Genomic DNA, 14,063 nt, shown 5'->3' on the forward strand with positions numbered 1-14,063 from the left:
TGACCCAACCCTACACTACACACTTAGAAATGAAATCTGTAATATATCGGACTACAAACCATTCAAAGACTGATAAAATTGCTGACCAAAAAGCGCTGCATATTGCTACTTCAGTCATCACCCATAGCCTAAGTTCTTTGCATCACTAACTATTGCATTTTGTACATAAGGATATACCTTGTATGATAATGCACACTTGTGATGATTCTTTATTCGTAATGTTTTGAACTTTACATATGTTGAACATCTTTTGTACCTCGAATCACAGGTATATTGGGGATATTTGCTCTCTTATAATCTTTATTGTAAAATCATAATTCTTACTGCTATATTACTAGGCTATGGCTATAATGGGTTATTTTTAGGTCAGTCCACTACCACAATTAAAAAAAAGTAAGTCGTAGAGACTCAACCCTGGCACTATGGCTCGAGTCATGACTAGTATAGTGATAACATTAGCTGAACCTTCCAGCCTTGGGAATCTTGCCATGACCCAGATTTGATTGCCTGGTGGAATGACAGCTGGCATTCTTAACTTTTGAATATTATAAATCATAGCGCTACTAGCCTTTACAAATGAAAGTGCATCAAGGAATCCATGGACACCACAGTTTTACGTACATTCATAACATGCATAACAAGAGGTGATAGGGTGAGGCAGGTAGGAAGTGGGGGTTCAAATACATAGCTGAAAGTCAAGATAGTCCTTACAAAGCAGATTAGCTAAGGGTGACTTTCTTCTCAGCAGAAGAAGGAGAAAAAAACAAACTGAATGGATAACCAGAAGGACGAAAAAATGGCAACAAGAAAAGAACAAAGAACTTCAATCACTGAATTCATGTAAAGAGTTTGGAAGCATATGGAATGATAAGGAAATATTGGTAAGGAGCAGTAACAGACAAGCATAGAAGCTTGCTGCACAAGTCTTGGAATTTCATTATGCAGTGCTGTGTAAATCATGTTTAAGTAGAAAAAGCGCATCTAAAATACTTGTTTGGTGCTTTTAAGTAAACAAGGTTTATTGGCATAATTGAAGCTTGGCCTTGTTTAAAAATCCCTAGGATTTGAAGGAATTTATTTTATTTGTTTATTTACATTTTGTTGAGTGGGTTAGCACTGCTGGGCAATGCACATTTTTAGATATGACATGGATTTGGCTGTACCCATTAGGGGTCACCACAGGGGATCATCTGTTTCAATTTCTTCCTGTTCTCTGCATCTTGCTGTGTCACACCAACCACCTACATGTCTTCTCTTACCACCACATCCATAAACCTTATCTTAGGCCTTCCTCTTTTCCTCTTACCTGGCAGCTCGATCCTTAGCATCCTTTTCCCACTATATCCAGCATCCCTCCTCAGCACATGTCCAAACCAACGCAATCTTGCTTCTCTGGCTGTGTCTCTAAACCATCCAACCTGGGCTGACCCTCTAATATACTTATTCATAATCCTGTCCACCCTTGTCATACCCAGTGCAAATCCTCAAGTGTTTATAAAGAAAGGAAAATGTGCTATAATTTTTGTATCAGATTTCAATTATTGTAGTAAAATACTATGATGGTTAAGCAGGTATATTTAGCTATATACATTTGACTTACAATATAATGTAATTAAGAGTGATAGTAGCCTAAAGCTGAGCAGAAAAATAAGGGTGAGATTGAAAGAAGAGAAAATAATTGATAGAATGGAATATTGATAAACTAAGGACATAATTACAAGGGAGAAAATGGTAGTACAAATATGCTAAGACGTAAAATACGTTAATGTGAAAAATGGTACAGTAGGACCTTAGCATAACAGAAATGTTAAGAGTATATAGAACTAGAGAAGAGAATAGTAAATAAATCAAGAGTGCTATACTAATGCATCAATAAAGTATTAAGTAACTGTAACTTGTAGAATAAAATTGAGAAGGATATGATAAATCGCTAAATGTATAGTATTGTTTAGAAATGCTTGAGTAAATTTTGCAAGGAGTCTGTCAGGGCAAACTCATTGTTTGAGACAACTTGGCAGGCATAGCTAAGATGGATGAAGCACAGCAACCCCACCTCTACTCCCATACAATTACAAGTGGCTAACGTTTCCGCCACTTGTAATTTTAAAGATGCCCTGTGGATTTTTGCATATTTGTAATATTTTAATGTCTCCTTTTCCTTATTAAAAGTGCTTGTGGTAGTTGCTAGCTAATCTACCACCCTGCTGTCAGTTGCCATAACTAGCGACACCTCAACCCAAAGTTGAGAAGTTGGGGAGAAAAAAATGCTCTTTCATGCTATAACTTTAGCATGCATTACAAAGGCACCTTGTTAGTTACTAGAACACATGTTGACATTCCACTTCAACTTTGCATCCAGTAATGGCATTCATTTGGGAATCCACAATCTTCTCTCTGCCATGAGGTAATCTGCTGAAGTGAGTATAAGAGCTGTTTTTCTCTAAGCAAGTGAGGAAAGTAAGTACAAAAACTGTTTTCCTATAGGTAAAGAGGAAGGTTGAGCACTGTAGTAATTTGTTACTTATTAAGTGCTAACAACAAGTTCTGAACAAGTGCTAAGCATGAATAAGCAAATTCAAGTGCTAAAACTAAGAATCTGTACCTGGATCTTGTGGTAGATAGGCTACCTGGTGCTTACCAGTCCGACTGATAAGCTAGAATGCTTCCCTCCAACACAGAAAGGCTTGGGGGGCTCAGAAGCTTACAAACAGTCCTGGATACAGCAATCCTGTATCTGGACTAGACTAGTTACATGAAAGATGGAAAACAAGTGCAAATGCGGGCTTTTAAACCAGCAAGTTGAAAGAGATGGAAAAACTGCCCAAACAGCCAATAAACTACAATTTCTGGGCCAGAAAACAGTCTTGTGGTAGATAGGCTACCTAGTGCTTACCACTCCCACTGATAAGCTAGAAGGCTTCCCTCCAACACCGAAAGACTTGTGGGGCTCATAGGTTCATAGGTTCATACTAGGCTATCTGCCCTGGGGCAATTATAAGCCTAGCCCGATTCTGTATGGCTTACGCCACCCCTTGATTTGAGTATACTGTGCCCTTTTTAAGGTTTAGTTTACTGTGCCTCTGTCTAATAGTGACACGGGAGTAATCCCTGGGACAAACCTATGATCCCCCATCCACTTATCGAGATTCTTCTTGAAGAGATTCAGTGAGGTGCTCTGCCTCACATGAACTGGAATTCTATTCCAGAGTGAAGGGAGCCACTGGGTTATGAACCTACCCCTCCAGCAAGTTCTATTTATTTCTGTGCTGAGGTTCAAGTCCCTTGAGTGTGTGGCTCTAAGGGATTTAGATTTACTAAGGTGGAGCATGTCCATTAATTCTGGATTTGACATAGCTTTGTATGTCAGGCATAGATCGCCTCGAAGTAGGCAGTATGCAACTGAGTAGAGCTGGAGTTTTTTTAACCGAGCAGCATATGGCATCTGTTTGAGACCCTTGATCCTCTTGGTGAGACACTTTTGGGGTCTTTCTAATTGCTGCAGGTGTTGGGTAAGGTACATCCCAAAAGGGGCATTGTATTCTATGATGGGCCTGATGAGGGATGAATATAGGGGCACGATTACCTCTCTTGATCTAGATGTGAAACCTTTCGTGATGAGGTGGGCTATGTAGAAGGTCTTTATAACCACTTTGGCAATGTGGTTTTCAAAGGAGAGATTGGTATCAACTTGGGTCCCCAGGTCCCTAATAACTTTCTCTGTACTTAATGGGTTTCCGCCTATGTGGTAATTTGTGGGCACATTGTTTTTGCCAAAGGGTATGACTATACATTTTTTGGCATTTGGCTTTAAACCATGGCGCTGCCACCAGTTATCTGTCTCTGTGAGACCTTTTTGAAGGATGTTTGTGTCAGCTGGAGAGTTGATTATGGCGCCCAGTTTACAGTCATCTGCGAACTTGGTGAGCCATAGTCCTCCCACGTTTGCCTGTACCTCGGAAAAGTATATACCGAACAAGAGTGGTCCCAGGACAGAACCCTGTGGGAAGCCACTTGTGACCAGTTTTGAGTCTGACATGTCTCCAGCAACTCTCACTCTGTGGGTTCTGTCTTTGAGCCAGTTTGCAACCCATCTTGTGACATAGGGGTTTATATTTAAGCTGGATAGCTTATCTATGATGCCCGAGTGGGGTATTGTGTCAAATGCCTTTGCAAGGTCCAGATAGGCTGTGTGGACTACCTTCCCTTCATCTATGGCTTTGGTGACTGTTTCAAAGAAGTCAACCAGGTTCAAAAGGCAGGATCTGCCCTTGACAAAGCCAAACTGGGTAGGATCTAGTGTCTGTAGGTCCCCAATGTCTTTGTTTATGAGCTCCATGATGATCCTCTCCATAGCCTTGCAGACTAAGCTAGTCAGGCTTATGGGGCAATAGTTTCCAGGGTCCGTAGAGGCTCCACCTTTGTGGAGTGGGACCACTGTTGCTGTACGCCATTCTGTGGGCACATATCCTGTAGTGAGGCTGAGATTGTATAGCTGTTTTATTTGAGGGATTAGTTCCTCTTGTAGTTCATGTAGGACGCAACCTGGGATGCCACCTGGTCCCATGGAAGCAGTGTTTTTTGCTTTGAAGAGGGCAGCCTTCACCTGAGCATCTGAGATGTTTGGGAGGCAGCCCTCTGCCGGGATAGATACTTGCTCTTTTGGGGGGGAGGGGGTGGAGAAGTTTGCACTGAACCTGTCTGCCAGGATATTGGCGATGTCTGTGGGTTCAGTGTATTTTTTGTCATTTAGAATCAACTCAGATCAAGTCTGGGAGTTGCATCCCAGGTTTCTAACATAACTGAAAAAAGCCTTATGATTGTATTTAGTGTCCTGTGCAATTTTTCTCTCGAAGCTGGCCTTGGAGGATTTTATGAGGGATCGTAATTTTTTGCTAGTACTGATCAGAGATGCCTTCCCTATTAGGGATTTTGCTCTATCATGTAGTAGCTTCCTCCTTCTGTTGTACAGTTTATTTATGGCAGGGGTCCACCAGACTGGACGCCTGCCTTTGGATGATTGGGTCTTGGTTTTGTTTGGGATAGCATGATCCATGCATTCCTGGAGATGTCCATAGAATGCATTTATATAGGATTCTGCAGTTTGGGCTGTAGTTTCCACTGGCCCTGGGGCCTTGAAGGATTCCACTTTGGTTTTGAGAAGTGAGAAGTTCGCTTTGAGAAGTTTTTCACTGTGGTTTTTTGGGCTAGGGGTGGGGTCGGGATGTGGACATCCAGTGAAATTAATTTATGGTCTGATCTTACCAATGAGGGATATACTTCTGGTGTGGAGCATAGAGTCCCCATGTTGGTAATGATCAGGTCTAGTATGTTGTCCCTCTTGTGGGAGTGGTGACTAGTTGTTCCATAGCATTTGAGTTTATAATTTCCAGGAATCTTTGGGCTAAGGTGCTGGGGCTTGAGTAGTGCTTCCAGTCAATGTTTGGGTAGTTGAAGTCACCCAATATAATGGTGTTCGGAGAGATCTTCATGTTCTCCAATGTTTTCAGGAAAGCCGAATGGGATTCCTGACTTTGAGAGGGTGGTCTGTAGGATGCTATAAACTGAAAAGCAGTCTTGCCCACTGTTAGTTGCACATGGATGGTCTCCGATACTTCATGCAATGCCACTAACCTGGAGGTGTGGATATCCTTGATAAATATGGAAACTCCCCTCCTTTTGTGGTTCGGTCCGGGTTTTGGGGAAAAGCATGATATGAGGTATAGCCTGGTAGTGCTGGGGTGCTCTCTGGAGCCTTGAACCAGGTTTCTGTCACTGCACAGATATCAATGTTCTCCATACTGAGGAGAGCTTCGAAAAGTGCATCTTGAGGTTAAGACTTCTGGCATTTAGCAGCATTACCCTTAGTTTCTTGTTCCTTGTGCTGTCTATGGGGTGGGTTTGATTTTGAGCCTTGCCTAAAAAGGCACTATGGGGTGGCAAGAGCCTTTGCCAATATCCGAAAGCCCAGTGGTGACAGGTGCAAGCCATCCCTAGCGAAGCAACGTGGCTTGTTGAGCATGTCATCCCAGGCTGACAGACACTGGATCCCCTTTGAATGACACCAAAATTTTAGCCAATTGTTAAAATCAATCATTTTGTCTTTGTACTGTGGCATCATTCTAGGTGAGGGTAAGATGCTGCTCAAGGTCAGGGTCATTCCAGCCTGGGCTACATGATCAGAGAGCTCCTCTATGTCTCTTTTCATGTAGTCCAGAGGGGTACATCTCAGGTCATTCATACTAGCATGTACAATGACTGAGTCATATTTGTATTTGCTTTGGAGTGACCTGAGTGCTTGCGTTATGTGTCGGATCCTAGCACCTGACAGGCAGCTCACTGTGACCTTCTCTTTATTCAGCCTGGTGAGTGGGACGTCAGTGTGTCTGACAATAGAGTCACCTATAACAAGAGTATCAGGTGTGTTATTCAGACTTAAGGGCTGTGGCTGCTTGGCACACTGACTTTGTGGGTTATGTGTTGTGTGTGTTTTGTTTTGAGGTAGCGTTTGCTTGGATGTCTGCTTTGGAGGTCTCTGTTGCTTAGGTAGATTTTATTTAGAGCCTCAGTATGTTTTTGTGTATTTATGTGTTTGGTTCGCTGATGTGGTGGGACTATGTGATACTGGAATTGTGTTGTGTGAGGTTACCTTCTCCTCCTGACTGGTTACACCAGTTTTGAGATGAGAGAGCTCAGCCTCCAGTTTGGCTAAATAGTTGCATCTCTCACATATATTTGAACCTGTTTGGAGGAGGAGAGGGTTGTCTGTGTACATGAGACAGTTGTAACATTGCCTCAAAATTCCCTGATACACCAGCTGGACTGGAGAGGAAACCATTGACTGATCTTTGGACATGCTAGAGTAATAGGGAAACTGAATTTAAGACAGACCAATAGAGGACAGGGTAATCGTAGTGAGTATACGAGTAAGTAGTGCTTATGGTTTAATAGTGCTAACTTGTAGGATTACTTAATTGGACCAGTGAAGGGCCTTAGAATGAGAATATGGTGTTTAAATTGAGAGATAGAGCAGTTCTAAGGGAAAAAGTGAAGAGCAGACTTTGTGCAGCCAGGAATAGTTTAAACCCAATTAGGCGGCACTGCCCACTGTTGCGCTATGCTCAAAAACGCGCAAAAACCGCACAAAAGAGGGTTTTAAGAGAGGAAGATGAAGGAGTTTTGGAATTGACCCAGAATGGCCAATAAAACTACACTTTCAAGTCAGTAACCACTCCCACAGGGGCAGGCAGGCTGCTCAATGTTTTTCACTGCCACTGATCAACAGAGAGACTTTCCTTTAGCCCAAGCAAAAAATGGCCTCACAGAAACTTACAAACAGTTCAAGAACAGCAAGCCTGTAACTGAACTTTTTTAAATCTCAGAAAAGTGGGAAAAAGCAAGATTTTTTTTTTTTTTGTTTTTTCAGAGATAGCAGAGGTTAACAAGTATCAACAAGTTATAACAGTGCAGTAAATGACCCCACACAAGAGTGCTAGGCCAAAGACAGATAAAATGTAAGTTTTGAGAAAAAAACGATTCTAAAAATAAGTGCAAACAGGAAATTCAGTAAACAGCTCTAGGTTGTGCTCTAAATACAGTTACTAATGCAGAAATCAAATTTAACAAGCCAGAAAATGCTCAAAATAGGTGGCTATGCAGAAAAACTGAGCAAATAAACAGAGGAAAAATACTTAAAGTCTCAAAAGTGGCTCCTTTCTTCTCTCAGCATTTTCTCCTCTTGGTGGGTGCTTCACCAACAGCTCAGAAGCTTACAAACAGTCCTGCATACAGAAAATCTGTATATGGACTAGACTATTTACAGGAAAGGTGGAAAACAAGCACAAATGCAGGCTTTTAAACCAGAAAGTTGAAAGAGATGGAAAAACTGCCCAAATGGCCAATAAACTACAATTTCTGGGCCAGAAACCACTCTTGTGGTAGATAGGCTACCTAGTGCTTATCACTCCTACTGATGAGCTAGAAGGCTTCCCTCCAACACAGAAAGGCTTTCGGGGCTCAGAGGCTTACAAACAGTCCCAGTTACAGTAAATCTGTATCTGGACTAGACTAGTTACAGGGAAGGCAGGAAACAAGCTTAGATTTTTTTTTTTGGAAAGTGAAAAGGGAGAAAGGAGAAACATAAGATAATTCAAAATTAAGGACCTAAGTGGCTTGTCCTTCACAAATGTTCTCTCTGTATTAGGTAGAATGAGCCAGTGACACTAGACTGGAATAGAGCTGGGATAGAGCTGAACAGATGGGACTGGTAGGAGTGTCTGAAGTCAAAATATGATCTCACTGTACTCGGTTGAGTGAGCAAATGAGAAACCCCGGAGGAGTGTTCAAACAGAGATTTACAGGAGGGGCAGGCAATTCCAAAGCCACCAAGATTAATACCAGAACAAGATCAGGGAGGGAGGGAGGGAAACTAACTGCAGAGAGAGAGAGAGAGAGAGAGACCACAGTATTCTATGAAACAGAATAATAAATAACTACAGAGAGACACAGACCACAATATTCAATGAAACAATTAAACAGAAAAATAAAATGCAGTACAATATTTAACACTGCAAGTTTGTACTTAACTCAGCTATTGATTGTAGGTATGTAGTAGAAGCCTTACTCTTTACCTAGAGGAAAACAGTTTTTGTACTTACTTTCCTCACTTGCTTAGAGAAAAACAGCTCTTATACTCACTTTCCTCACTTGTCTAGAGGAAAGTAGTTTTTTATTCAGGCATGTCCAAGGGTCAGCTCCCAGTGTTCTCTCCTCTCTATCTGATGAATCTAGGCATCTATGGGGCAATGTAGCAATTGCATCATGTACACAGATAGCCATCTCCTTCTACCACCCAACACCACAACCTGTGAGAAATGCACTTATCTAGCCAAACTGGAGGTAAAACTCTCTCCAACCAAGACTGAACTTGACAGTCAAGAGGAGAAGCTAAACACTTGCATCACACCACACTCATTACATAGTCCCACTAAACCTACACCACCAAAATCCATACATAGAAACACAAAAACATTCATGGAGGCTCTCAGTAATAATCTGCTCAAGCAACAGAGACCTCCAAGGCAGAAACGCAAGCAACCTCCACCCCCCAACACAACCCAAATGACACATAGCCCACAATCTCAGTGTGCCAATAAACTACAGCCCATAAGTCAAAACAATGTACCCAACACACTGGTCATATGTGACTCTATAGTCAGGCACACTGATGTCCCACTCACCAGGCTAAACAAGGATAAAGTTACTGTCAGCTGCCTGTCGGGTGCCAGGATTCACCACATAACCCATGCACTTAGGTCACTCCACAACAAGTTCAAATATGACTCTGTCATTGTCCATGTTGGTGTGAATGACCTGAGATGTACCTCCCTGGACTATATGAAAAGAGACATGGAAGAGCTCTCCGATCTTGTAGCCCAGGCAGGTATGACCCTAGCCCTAAGTAGCATCCTGCCATCGCCCAGAATGATACCGTAGTACAAGGACAAAATGATTGACTTTAACAATTGGCTAAGCTGCTGGTGTCATTCTAAGGGGATCCAGTATCTGCCTGGGAAGACATGGTCGACAGACCACAATGCTTTGCCAGAGATGGCCTGCACCTGTCGCCCCTGGGACTCCGGATACTGGCTAAGGGTCTTGGCACCCCTATCGTGCCTTGTTTAGGCAAGGTTCAAATGACAAATTTACCACCATAACGGGAACAGGCAAGCAAAAACTGAGGGTAATGCTACTCAATGCTCGAAGTCTAAATCTCAAAATGCACTCACTGGAGGCACTCCTTAAAATGGAGAATATCGATATCTGTGCAGTGACTGAGACCTGGTTCAAGGCTCTAGAGAGCACCCCTGCATTACCAGGCTATAACTCATACCACACTTTTCGGCCATCTAACCTAGACCAGAACACCAAAGGCAGAGGTATGTCCATATTCGTTAAGGATATCCACTCCTCTAGGCTAGTTGCACAGCATAATGCATCCAAGGTTATCCAAGTGCAACTAACTCTGGGCAAAGCTGTAATCCAAATTGTATCTTGCTACAGATCCCCTACCATGCCCCAGGATTCCCACTCCTCTTTTCTTGATATACTGGAAAATATTAGGGTTCAACCAAACACCCTAATAATGGTTACTTTCAACAACCCCACAATTAACTGGGAAAACTACTCATGTACCAACTTGTTTGCTCAACGCTTTCTGGAATTCATAAATTCCAATGCCCTGGATCAACTTATCCACACCCCCACCAGGGGCAACAGTATCCTAGACCTAGTCATTACCAACATGAGTGACCGGTGTTCCACACCTGAAGTCAACTCCTCGGTCAGATTAGACCATAAGCTAATCACCCTAGATATCCACATCCCGCCCCCACCCACCATTAAGGAAACCACTGTAAAAAATTTCTCCAAAGCCAACTTCATGCTTCTTAAGACAGAAGTGGTGAACTTCATGACACCCATGCAGTTACGACTGCTGAATCCTACACAAATGCACTCTATAAGCACTTACGTGAGTGCATGGATAGTGCTATCCCAAACAGAACCAAGATGCTATCCTCCAAAAAAGGAAGCCAATCTGGTGGTCCCCTGCCATAAACAAACTCTACAACGGAAGGAAGAAGCTGTTGCAAAAGAGAGTAAAATCCCATGAGTGGAGGAGCTCCCTGGTCAGCCTCAGTAAGAAGCTGAGATCCCTTATAAGATCCTCCAAAGCTAGCTATGAAAACAAAATCACCACTGATTCTAAGGGCAACTACAAAGCATTCTATAGCTATGTCAAGAATCTCAATGGCAGCACCCAGATCTGCTATGAGTTGCAGCACAACGGCATGAAAATTACAGAACCAACTGATATCGCCAACATACTGGCAGATAGGTTCAGTGCTAACTTTACCCCCTCTCACCCCCTAAAGGGCCCATATCTATAAAGGAAGAATGCAGAGTCCCTGAAATCACATCTATGCAGGTAAAAGCTGCACTCTCTAAAACCAAAAACACAGCATCCATGGGACTGGACAACATCCCAGGCTACATTTTACACAAACTTCAGAACAAACTGGCTCCCCACCTAAGCACCATGTTCAGTCAAAGTCTGATGTCAGGCTTTGTTCCCACTGAATGGCACACAGCAACAGTTATCCTACTCCACAAAGGGGGATCCACCACTGATCCTGGGAACTATCGCCCTATTAACCTGATGAGCCTGGTCTGCAAGGCCATGGAACGTATCATTATGGAACTCATAAACAAAGACATTGGTAAACTCCAAACTCTGGACCCCACCCAGTTAGGGTTTGTGAAAGGCAAATCATGCCTTCTGAACTTGATCGACTTCTTTGAGGCAGTCACCAAAGCCGTAGATGAGGGTAAGGTGGTTCACACAGCCTATCTTGACCTCGCCAAGGCTTTTGACACCATACCCCATTCTGGAATTATAGCTAAGCTCACTAAACTAGGTATAAATCCCTATGTCATAAGATGGGTTGCCAACTGTCTCACTGACAGAACCCACACTGTAAAAGTTCCAGACTCCAAATCTGACTTCAAACCAGTGACAAGTGGAGTACCACAGGGTTCAGTCCTGGGACCTCTCCTGTTTGGTATCTACTTCTCTGAAGTACAGGCTAACACACAAAAGGCCTCTGGCTAATGAAGTTCACAGATGACTGGAAACTAGGAGCCATAGCTGAGTCAATGTGGACATCCTATAGAAGTGCCTCACTGAGACAGATGCATGGTGTCAGAGGCATGACTTCAAGCTCAATGCAAAAAATCCATTGTCATCCCCTTTGGTTTAAACTCTGTACCCATGAACTACCACATAAATGGCAGGCTACTTAATGCCGAATGTGTGATAAGAGACCTTGGGACCCAGGTGGACAGTAGTCTCTCCTTTCATAATCACATCACCACAGTAGTCAGGAAATCCTTCTATGTGGCACACCTCATCACAAAAGGGTTCTCATCCAGCAAAAAAGAGGTTATTGTTCCCCTTGACTTGGCACTCATTAGACCCATTATAGGTTACAATACCCCTTTTGGAATGTACCTCACAAGACATCTGCAGCAGCTGGAAAGGTCACAGAAGTACCTCACAAAGAGGATTATTGGCCTCAAACAGATGCCCTACACTGACCATCTCAAAAAACTCCAGCTTTACTCCATAGCATATCACCTACTCTGAGGAGATCTCTGCCTAACATATAAAGCTATGTTAAACCCAGAGCTGTTGGATATGCTACACCTAAAGAAATCCAAATCCCTCTGAGCTACATGCTCTAGGGACCTAAACCTTGTCACTACAGTAAACAGGACATGCTGGAGGGATAGATTCCTGTCCTAGAGACTTCCTATACACTGGAACAAGCTACCCATCTATGTCAAGCAAAGTTTCTCATTAGCACTCCAAGAAAAATCTTGATGAGTGAATGGGAAATAGGAAATACACCCTGGGGATCACTTCTGTGGTTCTGCTCGACAGGGGCACAGGAAATTAACTTTCTTGGGTGACATAAGCCAGGGAACCTTGTTGGCTAGGCTTATTTAGGCCCTTGGGCCGATAGCCTAGTACCTACCTATGAACCTATGAGTGGTAAGAAGATTTGTGGCCTTGTGTGAAGGTAAATGTAATGCCAGGCTAAAAGAAAAATAGTTGTGAAGCTATAGGTAATACCCTGCTAAATGAAACAGAATATAGGTTCATAGGTTCATAGGTTCATACTAGGCTATCTGCCCGAGGGCATTTATAAGCCTAGCCCATAGTTTTGTGGCTTACGCCACCCCTTTTGTATGGGGAACTATACCCATTATTTTGCTGTGCCTCTGTCTAGCAGTGACACTGAGGTAACCCCTGGAGTATATCTGCGATCTCCCATCCATTGGTCAAGATTTCTCTTGAACAAGGCCAGCGAGGTGCTCTGCCTCACATATACCGGGATTTTGTTCCACAGCTTAGGGAGTCTTTGGGTGATGAATCTATCCCTCCAGCACATCCTATTAATAGCCGTGTCGAGGTTTAAGTCTCCTGCCCTTGTGGCTCTGATGGATCTAGATTTTTTGAGGTGAAGCATATTCATCAAATCTGGGTTAGACATGGCCTTGTATGTGAGGCAAAGGTCACCTCTGGAGCAAGCGGTGGCGACTGAATAGAGCTGGAGTTCTTTCAGTTGGGCAGCATAGGACAGATTTTGAGACCCTTTATCCTTTTGGTGAGGAACTTTGTGGCCTCTCCAGCTGCTGCAAGTGTCGGGTCAGATACATTCCGAATGGGGCATTGTACTCAATCATTGGTCTGATGAGTGATGAGTATAGGGAGACTATGACCTCCCTTGATCTAGATGTGAATCCCTTCATGATAAGGTGGGCAATGTAGAAGGTCTTCCTAACTACTTTAGCTACATGGGTGTCGAATGACAGGCTACTGTCAACCTGGGTCCCCAGGTCCCTGATAACTTCTTCTGTGCTCAGAGGATTACCACCTATATGGTAGCTAGGGGTAACCTTGTTTTTCCCAGAGGTATGACTATGCATTTTGGCATTTAACTTTAGGCCATGGCTCTGGCACCAGTCATCCGTTTCTGTGAGACCCTTCTGAAGGATATCTGTGTCAGATGTGTTTTCGACTACGGCGCCCAGTTTGCAGTCATCTGCAAACTTTGTCAGCCATAACCCTCCTGTGTTTGCTTGTACTTCGGAAAAGTAGATGCCAAACAAGAGTGGGCCCAGGACTGAGCCCTGTGGGAGACCACTTGTGACAGGCTTTGAGTCTGACATGGCGCCAGCAACTCTGACCCTGTGGGTTCTGTCACTCAGCCAGTTTGCAACCCATCTTGTGATGTATGGGTTAACATTTAAGCTGATGAGTTTTTCAATGATACCCGAGTGGGGTATTGTGTCGAAGGCCTTCGCCAGATCGAGATAGGCTGTATGGACTGCCTTTCCCTCATCAATGGCTTTGGTGACTGTTTCGAAAGTCAACCAAGTTTAAAAGGCATGATCTGCCTTTGACAAAGCCAAACTAGGTTGGATCCAAAGTCTGCAAATTC

The sequence above is a fragment of the Protopterus annectens genome, chromosome 3.part1 (genome assembly GCF_019279795.1).
Source record: "Protopterus annectens isolate FY-2018-M chromosome 3.part1, PAN1.0, whole genome shotgun sequence".
Classification (NCBI taxonomy): domain Eukaryota; kingdom Metazoa; phylum Chordata; order Ceratodontiformes; family Protopteridae; genus Protopterus; species Protopterus annectens.